Source organism: Salmo trutta, chromosome 16 (genome assembly GCF_901001165.1).
Source record: "Salmo trutta chromosome 16, fSalTru1.1, whole genome shotgun sequence".
Taxonomy (NCBI): Eukaryota; Metazoa; Chordata; class Actinopteri; order Salmoniformes; family Salmonidae; genus Salmo; species Salmo trutta.
Genome location: NC_042972.1, coordinates 31,851,596 through 31,870,929, shown reverse-complemented (window position 1 = coordinate 31,870,929; position 19,334 = coordinate 31,851,596).

Below are 19,334 nucleotides of genomic sequence, written 5' to 3'. Positions count from 1 at the left end.
TCGGGCTAATTGAGGTAATATGTACATGTACCGTAATTTCCGGACTATTGAGCGCACCTGAATATAAGCCGCACCCACTGAATTTTAAAAAAAATATTATTTTGAACATAAATAAGCCGCACATGTCTATAAGCCGCAGGTGCCTACCGGTACATTGAAACAAATGAACTTTACACAGGCTTTAACGAAACACGGCTTGTAACAAAAATAAATAGGCTTTAACGAAACACGGCTTGTAACAAAAATAAAAAATTAGCAGTAAACAGTAGCCTACCAAGAAAGTCATTGCTCCCGACCAAGCTCCCGTGCAGCAGCTCTATTTCCTTTTCCAACAGCCAGATCAATCGCCTTCAACTTGAAAGCTGCATCATATGCATTTCTCCGTGTCTTTGGCATGATGAGGGTGACAAAATGACTACCGTAATCAGAATGATGGGAAGTTTGAGAGCGCTCGATTTAATCTAAACAGTAAACAAAAAAGTTGTTTGACCTTAACCCGTTCGGCAATTTCGTTGGTCTAATGAAAGCTTCATGCCGCCAAAAAACTGAGCACGTCACGGAATGTGTTTTTAAAAAAAAATTTTTTATTTGAAAGCGGGAAAAATCCATATATTAGCCGCGTCATTGTTTAAGCCGCGAGGATCAAAGCGTGGGAAAAAAGTGGCGGCTTATAGTCCGGAAATTACGGTAGGTATAGTTAATGTGACTATGCATAGATAATAAACAGAGTAACAGCAGCGTAAATCAACCGACCTGGGGAATAGTTACAGGCGAGAGGAGGGGGGATGAATGAGCCAATTGGAAGCTGGGGAGGATTAGGTGGCCATGATGGTATGAGGGCCAGATGGGGAATTTAGCCAGGACACCGGGGTTAATACTCCTACTCTTACGATAAGTGCCATGGGATCTTTAGTGACCACAGATTCAGGACACCCGTTTAACGTCCCGTCCTCACTGACTTCATTCTGCAGCCATTGCCTGCATTGTGGGCGGCTCTATTGTCAACCAATCAATCACTGATTGATTGTACAATGTGTACATACATAATATTATATTATGATTTCAATTTGTGAGTGCGTGATATGGGGGTTAGATACATGTTTATTTCGAGTCTACCTTTAAATTGAAAGTCAATCTCAATGTGACCCGCTAGACTCAGAAGCTTGAAAACCCCATCAGAAAATTAAGCTTGTAAACCCAATTCTATTTATTTTCTTAATGCTACAGCGTACATTCTAGACGATTCTGTGCTTCCAACAATTCTGAGCTTCCAACTGGCAACAGTTTGGGGAAGGCCCTTTCCTGTTTCAGCATGACAATGCCACCGTGCACAAAGCAAGGTCCATACAGAAATGGTTTGTTAAGATCGGTGTGGGAGATTTTGACCGGCCTGCACAGAGCCCTGACCTCAACCCCATCGAACACCTTTGGGATGAACTGGAACGCCGACTGCGAGCCAGGCCTAATCGCCCAACATCAGTGCCCGACCTCACTAATGCTCTTGTGACTGAATGGAAGCAAGTCCCTGCAGAAATTATCCAGCATCTAGTGGAGCACCTTCCAACTCAATATTAATACCCATGATTTTGGAATGAGATGTTCGACGAGCAGGTGTCCACATACTTTTGGTCATGTAGTGTACCAATTCGGCCCTGATCTCCGGTATTGTCTGTCAATGATTGGAGTGTCCTCCTACTAACCTTACTACTTGTTATACTGATGTTGTATCATGGGTTTTAATGGTCAGGTCTGATGAAACTCAAAACAGTGTATAAAATAAAAATATGTATAAGGTTTTGAATTTTCAATATATAACACCTGTCAGATCAGCTATTCCATTCTAAATCTATGACTGCAGCAAAGGGACAAAGTCATAAGACCTAATATTGTTGTGGGCCATGGGCAATAGGGGCAGAGGGCAGTGTGTACAGCTCCCTAACAGGTGTCATGTAGCCCACATTCACACAGAGTGAGCAATAGACGGCCAGATCTCAGCTGATCTCCAGGGCCCATTGGACCGGAGGTTGTGTAAAGGTATTATTAAAGCCTTGATCGAAGTGGTTTGTTTAACAGGCTGTGATATCATTCTAAGGTAAAATAAGCACCTGTTCACATACAGCACAGTGCTCACGTCTTACACTCTCCAACACAACACTTTTGGTTGTCTCTCAGCTATAGGTACCTCTATGGGTCACACTGATTACATCAACAACCCTGATGTAGGCAGACCTGTGCTGTATATGGTGCTTTCAATGTGATGTGATTTGTTTCACGTGTGCATGGCCTTTGTACTCTGTGAGTCACATCTTGCCAGTGTTTAAGGTCACTCTGCTGAATGTCCTGTTCCAACAGCTCGTCTCAAAACGTTCACAGTTTACGACAAGCACAGCACGGCCTTGGTTTATTAAAGCGGGCGCTCCTCTTTCTCACACATTCATACTTGTGTGAACACAAGCACACAAAGTACAATGCTGATGGTACAAGTCTAGACGATAAAGGGCGGCCTGAGGTGAATGACATCAGCCCAGACAAAAATCTCCAGAACCTTGGATCCCTTCACCTACAATAAACCCAAGTCTCCGGCACTCAACAGATCATGTCCCATTGTGTATTTCATTAACTACTTATCAACCAATACTAAATGACTGAGGCCTTCCTAGTCTGTTGAAAGATAAAGGTTAGTTGTGGTTAATCATTTAAAGCAAGGAGCAAGAGGTTAAATCATGTACCATGTTAAATACTGAGACTTACACTAGCAGCTTTAGCCAAATCCCCCATATCACTTGGTGCCAGGTCTTAATAAGCATCATTATTAATGTTATCAGTAGCCAACGTCATGAAAGGCCCAATACAATTATCATTCTCAGTAGAGCCTGATAAAGCTCTTAAAACCTGGTGGACTGCAGGTGAGATTGTGACAAGTCGACGTTTCTAGCCAAACTGAAGACTATTATACAGTAGTTAGACCAAGTGGCAGCTTACCGGGGACAGACCAACTGTCAGGCCTAGTGTTGCTCTTGTAGTATGATCAAGGGCAAGACTATCATCTGTCTAGAAAAGCTATGAGAAAATAAATGTCCCGGGATGATGCTGGAGAGGCGAAGCCGTTACAGGGAGTCAAACATTTTAATAGGGAACGGACATAGAACCAGACAGGAACAGCGTCAGCACACGGGTAACACAGACAAATTACAATTAATGCAGCAGCGGGGAACAGAGCTGGGGAACTGACAAATATAGGGGAGGTAATAAACATGTGATTGAGCGAGTAGAGGTGAGTCCAATATCGCTGATGCAAGTGACGAGGGAAGGCAGGTGTGCGTAATTGATGATGACAGGAGTGCGTGATGCAGGGCAGCCTGGCGCCCTCGAGCGCCAGGGGCAAAGAGCAGGAGCAGGCGTAACTATAATACGCAAGAGAAGAAGGATGGCATGAGATCAAGATCAGATTTGTGGGCAGTGGATTTTAAGTTCCGCTGCGTCTGAAGTGAAATCTCATCTCTTTCCTGAAAATGCTAAAATATTTGGTTCTCTGGAACACACCAACCCCTCTCTGCCTTAGGACCGCAACACTGTTACAAATACTGGTGCTGTTGTTACAAAACTCATTAAGTTACCATGGCAACCTGATAATTCCCAAAATGTGGGAAGGTGAGGCACACACCAGACAGACAGACAGACAGACAGACAGACAGACAGAGACAGACAGAGACAGACAGATAGGACACATTAAAATGTTACAGGATTAAAAAGCTCCAATACACATCATGTCAGTCAGTCAGTCATCAAAGCCAGAGCTCATGTGACGAGCAGGGATTGCAGATGTATGAAATATAGATATGCAAGAAACAGATTATCGTCTCTAGTGCTGATTTACTGAACAAAAATATAAGTGCAACATGCAACAATTTTAATGGTTTTACTGCGTTACATTTCATATAAGGAAATCAGTCAATTTAAATAAATTCACTAGGCCCTAATCTATGGACTTCACATGACTGGGCAGCAGAGCTGGTCCTGACCTCCCTGGGGCCCTAAGCAAAAATCTGCTAAGGGGCACTCCTACTTGACCTGTGAGCCATGTAAACCATTTGCTATTGCCACACAGTCACACCTGACACCCCAGTGCTCCCACTACAATCCTCCCTCCTTTAAAACAGTTTGCTCCATCTGTTGGTCTAAGAATAAGTGGACCTATACAGAATAGAATGAGGTATAAACAAACAATATTTATTGAATAAAATATTTTCTATTGAATCTTCAGATAAGTTAATATAACATTAACATAAATAAGAAATTGTAGAAAATATAAAATGTAGTAAATAATAAAATATAACACTGAGCTTTGGCTCTGCTGCCTGGTAATGAGTGCAGTCCTCACAATATTATACAAATAGCTTTGTCTATACAATGTAAACATAAGCCTGTAGGCTGTGGCTGCAGCTATATGTCTTAAATAGTCAAATAAAACCTATACAGCTGTGTGATTAGCTTTGTCTAATGTGGTGGCTAATTTCCGCATTACCAGATGAGGAGTTACAAAACACACCAGTCCGAGTTAAACTACATCTTTAATACTTAAGATACTTTTGCAAAAGTTCTTGACCCCCAATAATGCATTCTCTCGAATGAATCATTTAATGAGGTGTTTACAGAATGGCTGCAGGGATCTTTTATAGCAACGATACAGCCCCTTCAACGTACATTGACAAACCACAGATACTTAGTAACAGGTCACAAAGGTTACGTTTTGTATGACAGATATCCATAAAACACATCAGACAGTAACTGCTATGTCAACCTGGTTCATTATATAGCCCAGTATCTGGTCTCCTTAGAACTGTCCCTCCCAGGTACGGTATAGAACGAAAACACCATTTCATCCAATGGCATATATCAATTGTCAACTCTAGATACTCCCATCTCAAGCAAACCCCCTCTTGACCCCACTCCTGGACAGGCTCACTGGAGGGAGTGAGCCTCTAGGCCATATATTATCACAGGATAAGTGTGAGATCTAAGAGAGGACATACAAGGGTCTATTTACTGCCATAATCCTCCCCACAATAAAGAAAAGGAGGGAGTGACTTGCTCACAGACATTGTGGAGACAAGTCATTGGTTCCCCATTAATCACGCCTCCCTTCACATGGTTTAAGAATAAGTTTTGACACATTCCCATATGAAGACAAATCTGACCTCTAGTTCTGTTCAATACCGTACCAGGGAGGGACGGTTCTAAGGAGACCAGATACTGGGCTATACCATTAATCCTGTTGACATAGCAGTTACTGTCTGTGTTTTATTGATATCTGTCATACAAAACTTAACCTTTGTGAACTGTTACTAAGTATCTGTGGTTTGTCAATGTACGTTGAAGGGGGTGTATCGTTGCTATAAAAGATCCCTGTAGCCATTCTGTAATCACCTTCCTGGTTCATTCGAGAGAGTGCATTATTGAAGGTCAAGTACTTTTGCAAAAGTATCTTAAGTATTAAAGATGTAGTTTAACTCGGACTGGTGTGTTTGTTACTCCTCATTTGGTAATGTGGAAATTAGCCACCACAACATCCACAAGTCTGGTTCATTCTTGGGAGCAATTTCCAAACGCTTGAAGGTACCACGTTCATCTGTACAAACAATAGTATGCAAGTATAAACACCATGGGACCACGCAGCCATCATACCGCTCAGGAAGGAGACGCGTTCTGTCTCCTAGAGATGAACCTACTTTGGTGTGAAAAGTGCAAATCAATCCCAGAACAACAGCAAAGGACCGTGTGAAGATGCTGGAGGAAACAGATACAAAAATATCTATACCCACAGTAAAACAAGTCATATATCGACATAACCTGAAAGGCCGCTCAGCAAGGAAGAAGCCACTGTTCCAAAACTGCCATAAAAAAGCCAGACTACGGTTTGAAACTGCACATGGGGACAAAGATCGTACTTTTTGGAGAAATGTCCTCTGGTCTGATGAAACAAAAATAGTTTGGCCATAATGACCATCGTTATGTTTGGAGGAAAAAGGGGGAGGCTTGCAAGCCGAAGAATACCATCCCAACCGTGAAGCACGGGGGTGGCAGCATCATGTTCTGGGGGTGCTTTGCTGCAGGAGGGACTGGTGCACTTCACAAAATAGATGGCATCATGAGGGAGGACAATTATGTGGATATATTGAAGCAACATCTCAAGACATCAGTCAGGAAGTTAAAGCTTGGTCGCAAATGGGTCTTCCAAATGGACAATGACCCCAAGCATACTTCCAAAGTTGTGAAAAAATGGCTTAAGGACAACAAAGTCAAGGTATTGGAGTGGCCATCACAAAGCCCTGACCTCAAACCAATAGAAAATGTGTGGGCAGAACTGAAAAAGGGTGTGCGAGCAAGGAGGCCTACAAACCTGACTCAGTTACACCAGCTCTGTCAGGAAGAATGGGCCAAAATTCACCCAATTTATTGTGGGAAGCTTGTGGAAGGCTACCCGAAACGTTTGACCCAAATTAAATAATTTAAAGGCAATGCTACCAAATACTAATAATTGAGTGTATGTACACTTCTGACCCACTTGGAATGTGATGAAATAAATAAATGCTGAATTAAATAATTCTCTCTACTATTATTCTGACATTTCATATTCTTAAAATAAAGTGGTGATCCTAACTGGCCTAAAACAGTGAATTTTTACATGGATTAAATGTCAGGAATTGTGAAAACTGAGTTTAAATGTATTTGGCTAAGGTGTACTTAAACTTCCAACTTCAACTGTATGTCTCAAAATAGTAAAATAAAACTTATACATCTGTATGATTAACTTTGGTTCCCTCTACAGCCTGGGCATTTTCAGCATCAGCATTTTTTTATTTTACCTTTATTTAACCAGTTAGGCTAGTTGAGAACAAGTTCTCATTTGCAACTGCGACCTGGCCAAGATAAAGCATAGCAGTTAGAAACATACAACACAGAGTTACACATGGAATAAACAAAACATACAGTCAATAATACAGTAGAAAAAAAGAAAACAAAAAGTCTATAGACAGTGAGTGCAAATTAGGTAAAATAAGGGAATTAAGGCAATAAATAGGCCATGGTGGCAAAGTAATTACAATATGGCAATTAAACAGTGGAATGGTAGATGTGCAGAAGATGGATGTGCAAGTAGAGTAGCATGGCCACCAGTCTATCTGGACTGTCTGAAGAAATGGAGAAAGTATGTCACATTGTTAATTAAACAGTCATTTACACAAATGCACTTCTGCAATACAATCTTACATGTTACTAAGTGTGTGAATATTTTAATGTTTGAATTCCTCTTCTGCACTTTCTTGAGGCAAAATCATCAATGATGTCATTATAGGACATGTGCTTCCCCACATCATGATTTATGGTCATGATTGCCAGACCACTCAAACGTTCCTGTGACATGGAAGACCTGAGGTAGCTTTTGATGAGCTTTAATTTTGAAAAACTCCTCTCTGCCGATGCTACTGTTACTGGTAGGGTGACTGCAATTCTTATGGCTATCCAAAGGTTAAGATAGAGTTCCTCCAGGTTTTTCTCACAGAGAAAGGAAAGCAGTTCAAAGGCTTTCTGCAGCTCAATCTTTTCTGTTGGCAGATCAGGTAAATTCTGAATCTCGTGTGCCAGATCCATTCCACTGATGTCACAGTCATCTCTGAAGGTTAGAGTGTGTTCAACTTCCATACAGTGAGCCTTTAACAATTCACTGGACATCTGAGAGGCAGTGCTAAAGTTCAACAGCACTCTGTATTTGGTTTTCACCTGGTTGAGTGTTTCAAATCTCTCATCCATGGATGTCACAGCAGAGTCGACCACAATATTGAAGTAGTTGACTTCAAGATTTTTCAGTGCATCAGTCACTGGTTCATCGGGAGCTGAAATGCTTCTTGCTGTTTCTCAGGTACTTCTCTCTCAGAACAGCCTCCACATTAATTTCTTCACAAATGCTTTTGGCTGTTGTCTGGGCCTCAGAGAATCCAGTTTCCCGGTATATAATGAGGGAGACCTTTGCATTTTAAATTAAATTCACTGCGATATCCAACTGCATTGAGGCGGATTGGAGGAGCTTGTTCACCTTGTTTGTCATTGTCAGTATCTCACACCATACGATACAGCAAATCAAGAAGCGGTAGGACCCAACTTCCTCTGCGTGTGCTTGTGCCTCCACTTTGGCCACAGGATCGTTGATCGTTTGTCTGACTTCCAGTAATGCCTCCTGATCCTCAGAAGCCTGATACCTGATTGCATGAACACTTTGGAGCCTACTCTCTCATCTTGTGTCACTCCATGACTTCACAGTTATGTTCACGTGTTTCTTCAAAACACTCCATCTTTGTGTGCCAGGTGAAAAGAAGGTGAAGAGCTTTTGCAAATGCCCAGAAAACCCAACTGCATCTTTTGAAGATTTGGCAGCATCTGCAATGACAAGATTTAGAGTATGTGCTCCACATGGGACGAACACAGCTCTGGGATTTTTTTGGAGCAGTCTGGCTTGTACTCCTTGGTGCTTGCCCTTCATGTTGGCCCATTATCATAAGCTTGCCCTCTGCAATCGTCAAATGGAATCTTCAGCTCGTTCAGCATATCTAAGATGACAGTGGACAGATTCAAACCTGTTGTAACCTCAACATTCACAAAACCGAGGAAGTGCTCCTTGATCTCTGACTTTCCCTTTAAAGCCACGCTTCTCAGAATAATGAACATTTGCTCCTGGTGACTAATGTCAGGTGTACAGTCTAAAATAATGGAGAAGTACTTTGAGTGTCTTACTTGAGTCACTATTCCTTCCAGAATCTTGTCACTCACAATCTGTATCAGCTCATTCTGTGTGCGCTTCCCAAGGTAATGAGGATGTGTATCTCCATCTTTAATTTTGCTGAGATGATGTTCCATAACGGGGTCAAATTTTGCCAGTAATTCAACCTCTTTTAGGAAGTTGCCATTATCTGGTTGGAAGGGTTTGTCTGATGAACCCCTGAATGCTAGGTTTCTTTCAGCCAGAGACTGGGTGATTCTTATTAAACGTGTAAGGACATCCCACCATCTCTTTCTTTCAGCCTCCAAAATTGTCATTTGTATCTGGTCAAGAGTCTGTCCCCGATTTAGGCACAGTTCTCTTCACTTAATCATATTGTTGTGTGTTCAGGACTACCCTCATGGTGTTTCAGAATGGCGTTGATATTTGACCAGTCATTTACGCCTTCCTTTATTGTTTTGTAGTCTTTTGTAGAAAAGAGCTTACAGCAAAAACAATACACAGAGTTGTTTTTGATTGAGTATGAAAGCCAACTCCTGGTAATCTTTTCCCCAACTGACAGCTGTCTCTGTAATGAGCCTGAATGGAAACGTCTTCTAGACTTGTCTTTAGGGTAAGAAAATCCAGTCCTGGTTTGAATGGACCTCTGCGCTAACTCAGTCCTCATAAAGTCTGTTAAGACTGGGGGCCAGTCTGCTGGGTAACTTGGTGGAGCAGCAACTGTTCTATTTGGGTCTGAGCTGCTTGTATCTGATGCTGGCTGTACACCTCTGGTTGTGCTAGTACTGGCTGGGGCTGTCTGTACTTCACCTGGGTCTGTGTTAGTACTTGCTGAAGACGGCTGTACTGGGTCTGTGTTAGTATTTGCTGAAGCCAGCTGTACTGGGTCTGTGTTAGTACTTGCTGAAGCCAGCTGTACTGGGTCTGTGTTAGTATTTGCTGAAGCCAGCTGTACTGGGTCTGTGTTAGTACTTGCTGAAGCCAGCTGTACTGGGTCTGTGTTAGTACTTGCTGAAGCCAGCTGTACTGGGTCTGTGTTAGTACTTGCTGAAGCCAGCTGTACTGGGACTGTGTTAGTATTTGCTGAAGACGGCTGTACTGGGTCTGTGTTAGTATTTGCTGAAGTCGGCTGTACTGGGTCTGTGTTAGTACTTGCTGAAGCCAGCTGGACTGGGTCTGTGTTAGTACTTGCTGAAGCCAGCTGTACTGGGTCTGTGTTAGTACTTGCTGAAGCCAGCTGTACTGGGTCTGTGTTAGTACTTGCTGAAGCCAGCTGTACTGGGTCTGTGTTAGTATTTGCTGAAGCCAGCTGTACTGGGTCTGTGTTAGTACTTGCTGAAGCCAGCTGTACTGGGTCTGTGTTAGTACTTGCTGAAGCCAGCTGTACTGGGTCTGTGTTAGTACTTGCTGAAGCCAGCTGTACTGGGTCTGTGTTAGTACTTGCTGAAGCCAGCTGTACTGGGTCTGTGTTAGTATTTGCTGAAGCCAGCTGTACTGGGTCTGTGTTAGTACTTGCTGAAGCCAGCTGTACTGGGTCTGTGTTAGTATTTGCTGAAGACGGCTGTACTGGGTCTGTGTTAGTACTTGCTGAAGCCGGCTGTACTGGGTCTGTGTTAGTATTTGCTGAAGTTGGCTGTACTGGGTCTGTGTTAGTATTTGCTGAAGTTGGCTGTACTGGGTCTGTGTTAGTATTTGCTGAAGTTGGCTGTACTGGGTCTGTGTTAGTATTTGTTGAAGTTGGCTGTACTGGGTCTGTGTTAGTACTGGCTGAGGCTGGATGTGGCTCAACTGAGTCTGTGCTTGTACTGGTTGATGATCCAGCATCTCCTCTATTCATTTTATCAGCTGCATCAGGCCCATTCAAACTGGCTGCCCCAGATTTCCTTTTATACATTTTCAAATATAAAATACTATTTATACTATGGCTTGGCTGAATACTTGATGGTTATTATTTACTGAAAGATCATCCATATTGATGATCCACATCCATATTGCCCAGTATGCCCAGCTAATCAACATTTTAAATTAAATACATAAATCAATAGTCAATGTCAATCCATTGCTTTCCATCTTGCATTAGTCCAGAGTTGTAACTAAACCTTAACCGAGAGACTAGATAATCATTGTCTTGTTTTAAAATTATGTGCGCCTATGAGGAGTGCCATCACGCCCATATATTGTCTGGACTTGTCCCCACAGAGGTTGCTGCTGGAAAGCGTGAGTTTCATTTTGTGCATGCGCATATGAACGCATGTTCACACGCGACGCTGTTATCTTTTCCGAGCTGCAGTTTCTAAACATTGTATTTCACTCTCACTTTTGTCAGGCACAAAGTCACAGAACACAGCCCTGGAAGTGGCTGGCAAGCAAGCAAGACACAGACAGACCAAGAGATGCACTGCCCAGCTAGGTTAGCAAGACAGACAGACTAGAGAGACAGGCACTCCAAGCTAGCACATCAACTTAACGTTACTGTTATTTGCTGACATCAAACTTAGAGGCGACAGAACACAAGTTTACCTGATTGCTGTTCGCACAATTCACTCTCATGGTGTTTTTTTTCTCTTTTCGTGACCAGAAGGATAGTTCCGCTTCATCCTCTCATTGAAGTTGTAAACATGGACACCTGCTTTGACACGAGGGGGAGGCGGGGCCCTTGCGTAGTGAGCTTATAGGGCAGGGGTTCAGCCACAGGGAAGCCAGGCCCAGCCAATCAGAATGAGTTTTTCCCACACAAAAGGGCTTTATTACAGACAGAAATACTCCTCAGTTTCATCAGCTGTCTGGGTGGCTGGTCTCAGACGATCCCGCAGGTGAAGAAGCCAGATGTGGAGGTTCTGTGCTGGCTTGGTTACACGTGGTCTGCGGTTGTGAGGCCAGTTGAATGTACTGCCAAATTCTCTAAAACAACATTGAAGACGGCTTATGATAGAGACATGAACATTAAGATTATCTTAGCAAAGGATAAATGCTCACTAACAGGGATGTAAAAGAAATTGTGCACAAGATTTGAGAGAAAAAAGCTTTTTGTGCGTATTTCAGCTCATGAATCATGGGACCAACACTTGCGTTTACATTTTTGTTCAGTATATATTCATATTTATTATACTTTTAATCCCTCCCTGTCCATCGCTAATTACTCTCTCCATCTGTTCTCTTGATAAAACACAGTGTCCTCAGATCACAGTTGCAGAGTGGGCTGAGTCAAATGCCCCACACAGTCACTCGCACTTATACACCCATATCCCTCCGCCCCCACACATAGCACAAAAGCACACACCAAAATCCCAGTCAGTATGCGAGAGAAAGCCAAAGAGAGTTTCTGGAGAGGTTTGTGAAAGGGCCTATACTTACAGAGCACCTTAATCAGTAGCTGGGATGAAGGCCAAAGAATTAGATTTACTAAATTACTGCTTGAGGTACAAAGAGGCAGAGCATTGCAGGGCTTTGAACTGCAAGCCTGGATGACTGATAAGTAATTAACAAGGGTCAAGTTCAGTTTGATGTGGACCTTGATAAAGATAATGAATTACACAATTTCCATAGAGAAGGAGGGTATGTGATCCCTGCCTTTCTCATGATTTTATATCGGTTTATAACTGATGTTGGTTTTGGTCCAATATCCATCACAATGTATGGTCGGGTGATGAGTTGTTAGTTTGATGCTTGGTATTGAAGATGAATGTAAGGTGTTTACAGTAAGCAGATTTGTTTCTTGTTGAGGCATTGACTCGTCAGTTCTAGCTGACATCAGTTATCGGGCCTACAGCAAGATGGATTGTTATTGAAACTGTCCTTGAATGCAATGTGGTTTCATTACTCTAAGTTATGACAGGGCTGACAATTTGATTAACACCTTACACGGCGAGTGTCCTGCAGGAAATCTGCTGTACAATAATGGATGAGTTTCTGACTCATTCTGTAGCACCCTTCCAATCCTTGACTTTGAGTCTTACGGTTAGCAGATATGAGTGCACGGCTTGGTACAATAAATCAATCAAATGTATTTATAACGCCCTTTTTACATCAGCAGATGCCACAAAGTGCTTATACAGAAACCCAGCCTAAAACCCCAAACAGCAAGCAATGCAGATGTAGAAGAAGAGTGGCTAGGAAACCCCCCCTAGAAAGGCAGGAACCTACAGTAGGAAGAAACCTAGAGAGGAACCAGACTCTGAGGCGTGGCCAGTCCTCTTCTGGCTGTGCCAGAGTATAAGAGTACATGGCCATTAAGGCCAGATTGTTCTTCAAGATGTTCAAACATTCATAGATGACCAGCAGGGTCAAATAATGCAGTACCATAAAGGACCTAGCATCAGTGGATCATGGGTGAATCAATGGATGGTGCACACACATTGTCTATGTATGTAGGTCATCTGACTGCAGGCCATGAGTGCGTAAGTTGCTCAGCTCAAACCAGTTGAGACCGGACTGTGGTGGAAGTAGGGGTGGGGGTGGGCAGGAGTCACATGACTTTCCCCCAGGCGCCGTGTGCCCTCCATGGGGCATCATCGAGCCGCTCTCCACAGCCTAGGCCTCCATCAGCCCAGTAAACATCACACCCGCAAATCAGATTTCACAGACGTCATCGGCCCATCTAAACCTCAACATTCTCTCTCTGAGTCTCTAAGTGTGCACATTCACTAGATATTCAACATGGACCTCGATCTGCCCCTTGATGGTGGATAAAATCTACTCTCTCTCTCACCCTCTATCATTCAACTTTACTACCTCCACTATCTCTCCCTCTAAAGACCTCATATTGAGCCCATCATCAGCCTCTCAGTCAAGTACAAAGAATATCTGGTGTCTCTAAACCACTTTTGCAAGCTGTCACTGCTCAGTTTTCAGCTCCACTACTAATAAAGACCTCTAAGCCTATCTATATATACTGTTACTTCCCTCCTTTCAAATATCTCACACATTCAACTAACCTTATCCTATTTATCCATTGCTAATAATATGTATCTGTTGCCACCCACCTAGTCTTTGTATAAGCCCCCTGAGCACACCATTTCAACGTAGATAATTGTGTAATAATTGGGTGAGACGTTGATCAATGAGATTACAACCTATACAGTATTCACCACATCAAAAAGACAGCCAAAAATTGGTTGAATTTCCAATGTGTTATCACTATACTTTCAACCATCTAAAAGCACCACCAAATTCCAATGGAAAAACAATGTCTGATTTTTGGTTTAGTTGTCACCCAATCACTGTGCTTTCAACCATTTAAAATCACAGCAAAGTTCAAATGGGAATACAATGTCAGATATTTTGTTTATTTATACAACAGATTAATGTGTTATAACTGTGCTCCATCTAATGACCTGGATTGCAGCTGAGATTACATTAAAAGTACATGGTGTAAGTGATCAATGCCGTTTGAGATTCTGCACAGATTATTATCTCCACAGACCTGCGATGACCTTTGCATGCTATCTTGAACATGCATGTTTTATATGATTACATTTATAGTTACAGTAACCTCAAAATGTGGCCATGGATGTGTTACTCATTTTAAGGTTGAATTTTACATTAAGATATCCTTAACTTTAGGCTATTTACTGTATTAAAAAAGTAATAATGAAATGTGTTAGTTTGACAATGAAACCATTTAAAGGAGATGTATCTACTGCATGGATAGTTCCATCTGAGCCACTGGCTTAATGCCATTCTTTAACTTTATTGTTGGTTGAGTTGGTGACGTGAATCCAACATATCATTTGGATTAGGCTATTTATTGTATTTCAAAAGTGATATTGAATTGTTTTTGGTTGTCAATACAACCAAATATCAACGTTTGAAGGATGGAAGGTTCGATCTGTGCCACTGACTTAGTTTGGCTTTAATTCCAGTTTGTCTACAAATTAATCATTTATATGTTGTATTCACGTCTCCATCTCAACCAAAAATCTAAGCCAAAGAATAGGACTAAATCAAATCAATCTTTAAATGCACTTTGAATAAAGTTTAACTTTTTGGTTGAGATGGAGAAGTGAATCCAACAGATACGTTATTTTAATGTAGCGTGAAACCCTAGGTCTATTATTATGTAAATGTTTTGTTGAATTCTGTGTTGAATTGAAACAATAGCTGTTGATGAATTGCAAAATACTATATAGGCCTAAATAGATTGATGATATACTGTATGATTGATAAAGTATGGTCACATTTAATTTGCTCTGCTAAACCTACCCTTTGGAATGACTTTGATGGCAACTGTGAATATATTTCGTTTTTAAGTGAAGAACACTCAACCATCATTCTCACGATAGCATTTGGTTAGCATGATGACATAATCCTGGGGTTGAATTGTCACCCTCAAAAAATGTGCCTTTTTTCAAATCCAATGTATTTTCCACATAGATTCCACCAGTGGCATTTCTCTGTGTTTCATGATTTTCCTACAATTTGCAAGAGGCTGAATGTATCTCACAGGAGAAAGCATCCGAGCGAGCGAAACAGCACCCCTCTGTCTCTCTACGTCTATCTGATGCTGACTGGTCCAGACGAGTATGATATTGTTGCCGCCCGTAGCATTGAATGCAAGGGAAGCCAGCGAGCATTATAAAACACTTTCAAATCAGCGTTGAGCTAAACTGAGCAAGCTTAACTGTGAATGCTCCTGGCACACCCAAAAAAAGTGTAAAGGGAAGCCAGCTTGGATTTTGTCGTCACTCCTATCAAATCCCATTGAGAGCACACGTCAAGAAAAACTTGTATTGTTACATCTCATTGTGTTGTTGTCCTCCAGTTGCTAGCTAGCTAAAATTGGCCCTTTTCTATTTAGCCATGGATGGAGATAGGGATTTGGACTTGAGGTTTTACTTAATTCTCCGTACTGGCCAATTATTATAACGCCGATTCTGATCCAATCATACATTCACACATTGTGCCCCTGGCCTGAGAGGATGGGACTTCAATATGTAGCTAGATGTAGAAAGTTAATGTTAACTAGCTAACGTTGCCCATAAATGAAAGTTATGCTAGCGAGCAAGCAAGCATTTTAGCCCGGTAGCCTAGGACAACAAAAAATAAAAGCGTGTACTGTATGACAGACTGATAGACCGTTTCGTCAACATGAAAGAGAGGAGGATGACTGGCGTTTCTCTACAAGTAGGGTGAGTCAACATGTTTTTCTACTTGCACGAACATGCATGCACACACACACACACACACACACACACACACACACACACACACACACACACACACACACAGAAATCAGAACCATGGACAGCCACATCATATTTAGCTTACGTTGATTGGACTAAATTGTTTTTGGTATATTTTAGTTGTCACTGTATTAGACAAAGCAGAGGTGATTTGATGATGTTGAAATGTTGAAGTTGAAATGGTGCTGGAACAGTGGAGGCAGCTTCTGTTTTCTTTGCGACTTGTGGTAACACTCTCTGGTTCTAAATCAATAGTTGTTTAGTGGTCCTAAAATGTCGTAACAATTAACTTGCTTGACCATGCTGTAGGTGATGTAACTGTCTGTTGCTGTACATGCAATATGCTTTGTGGACTTCACTGGATAGAGGCTGCTATCTGGTTTTGTAATAAACAAAGGTGTAGTTGAATTTATTCTGCCTCTGTCTTCTTATTGTCTCGGTCTCTAGGCCTATATATCACATTCGCAAGGCATATGAATTGACAGGTTATAGAGAAAACAACGCAATTATCACAACACATAGGTTGTAATATGGCTTTTTTGGGGGTTGGGGGCTTGGCTTCCCCCGTGATTTTACGCATGCCCCGCTACTGAATTCCACATCACAATACATTGACAAACTACGTTTATTCAACCAGTTTGTGCAGTGGGAATCTATCTTGTTTCACAGGCCTTTCAGTGGTGACCCCACCCATCCCTCTTGTTTATATGAGCAAGCAGCAGGCTGAGCCATGCCTGTAATGTGAAGCAGCATTCCTCACATACTTTCCACATCATCAAGCCTTCTGTGGTTTTACCCTACCCAGCTCAGTATTTTCCAATCCCGGAAAGCGGATTTTGATATGGAATAAAGGTTCTGTGCCAGTCGGAAATAACGGCTCCCAATACAAGGGTCAGAGAGAACATGTAAGCCCAAGACGTTTCTTAGGGAGATTCCCATGGCAACTACCTGCATCAGCCAACATCACACCACTCCCTGGTTGTACTAGCCAACTGCTTTACACAATGCCAAATGTTTTCCACTCTTGTTTTCCAGGATTGGTGAGAATAATCGAGCTTGGGTGGGCCCTAATGCGAAGATCATAAACGTGCTAGAACACTCGAGGGAGTCACAGACGTCTCAGCCGGGCAGAAAATGAACAAACCAAAACACATAAACTGCGTAATAGGATAAACTCTTAAAGAGTGTGATGCATGTAATGAAACGTGTCATTCTTATTTTCCCTGTTGGCACTCTTAGACCTCAAGACTAGTGCAATGATAGGTAAAGGGACATTCACTATCAGATTACTATGAGGTGACTCCATCATCCACACCTGTATAGAAGTGACACATTTTCCCACAGGTTGGCTTATTTAATCTGACTTACTGCAGATGTGGTGTGCCATGGTGACAACAGTATTTCAGTGGTCAATTTAACAGCCCTTTCACTTTAATTTACCGTCTTTCATCCCACCGACCAATGTTCCCTCTAAACTGTGCTGCTGCGCAGCGAGAATATCAACCCATGGAGAGAAGCACCAGATTGAATTTCACTCAACTTTCTAGAGTTTTCCCTGTTACTCAGCCCGTACTCCCAAAATGTAACTGAAGGTTCTCCAAAGCTTTTTATTGTCATTCTTTATGTCATTTCTTCTTTTAACTCAGTTTAGTTACATGATTTCTCAATTTGCCGTACATTTGCCAATTGGTTGCGCAGCCAGACTTATTTGCCATTTATTTTGCCTCATCCCTCTCAACCATACAATTGTTCAATTCCTCATCAATCCACGAGGATTTAACAATTTTTACAGTCATGTTCTTAATGGGTGCATGCTTATTATTGACTGAGATAAAGCAATTTCATAAATGTGTCAAGTGCAGCATCTAGTTGCTCCTCCTTACACACCATGGACCAACAAATATTCTTTACATCAACAACATAGGAATCACTACAAAACGTCTTGTATGACCTCTTATAGACTATTTTAGACCCAGCCTTTGGAACTTAGTTTTTTCCTAGATGTGACTACTATGTTGTGATCATTACAGCTGATGGATCTGGATAGTGCTTTCAAGAACATTTCTGCAGCATTAGTAAAGACGTGATCAATCCATGTTGATGATTTTATTCCTGTGCTGTTTGTAACTTCCCTGGTAGGTTGACTGTTATCTGAACCAGGTTGTAGGCACTGGTCAATGTTTGAAGCTTTTTCATGAGTGGGCAGCTTGATGAAAGCCAGTCAATTTTTAAATCCCCCAGAAAATATACCTACCTCCCTGTTGATAGCACATACATTATCAAGCATTTCACACATTATCCAGATAGTGACTTTTAGCACTTGGTGGCCTATAGCAGCTTCCCACCAGAATGGGCTTCAGATGAGGCAGATGAACTTGTAGCTATATTACTTCAACAGTATTTAACATGAGATTCTCTCTAATCTTTACAGGAATGTGGTTCTGAATATAAACAGCAACAACTCCACCACTGGCATATCTGTATTTTCTGTAAATGTTATAACCTTGTATTGCTACCACGGTATCATCAAAGGTATTGTCTAAGTGATTTTCAGAGATAGTCAGAATATGAACATCATCTGTAACTAGCAAGTTATTAATTTCATGAACCTTGTTTCTTAAGCTACATATGTTAACATGGGCTATTTTGAGCACTTTTCTGGGATGCTTGCTTGTTTCCATTTCTTTACTGGGAAGCTTAGCAGAAGTATATATTCTCATGTTATTTATGTTAGTGCAGGGTGAGCATAATGCTAAAGCATTGATAAGTCATTGTCTCAACGCAGGCTTATAATGGCAATGGTCTGTTTGCATATAGGCCTACTGCAGCTTTGATTGGTTATGCCGGTCTCTGCAGCGTATGGCTGAGTCGTGTCAATGCAATAGAATCCTACTCCGATGTGTTCTGCCTACAACAAAATCTTTTGCATAATTTTGTTTTGGTATGTTGCATTGAAAGTGGCGAGTATTACGTTGATTCGATCACAAATGCCACAGTAAAGGGAAAAGTTGATAGTGTTAACAGGGAAAACTGTAGAAAGTTGAGTGAAGTTCAATCTTGTGCTTCTCTCTGTGGGCTGATATTTCCTCTGCGCTTGCCAGGTAGTCCCATGGAGCTGTGTGGCAGTCTCAGGGCTACTGTGCACCGTTGAGGGAACATTGGTTGTGAGTAGATGCGCTTGCTCAGAGATCAAAGCAAGAGCTTCATGTTGCCACTTATGCACATTTTGTTCATATCCTTTGCTAGTTGGTGAGATTAGCCCAGATATAGATCATTTGTAGTCAGCAATCGGGGAGTAATTGCTTCCTACAAGAGCACAAAACATTTGTATTTCTAGCCATCAATGAAAAGCAAGTCAGGTAAAGATTTTTTTTTTTTGT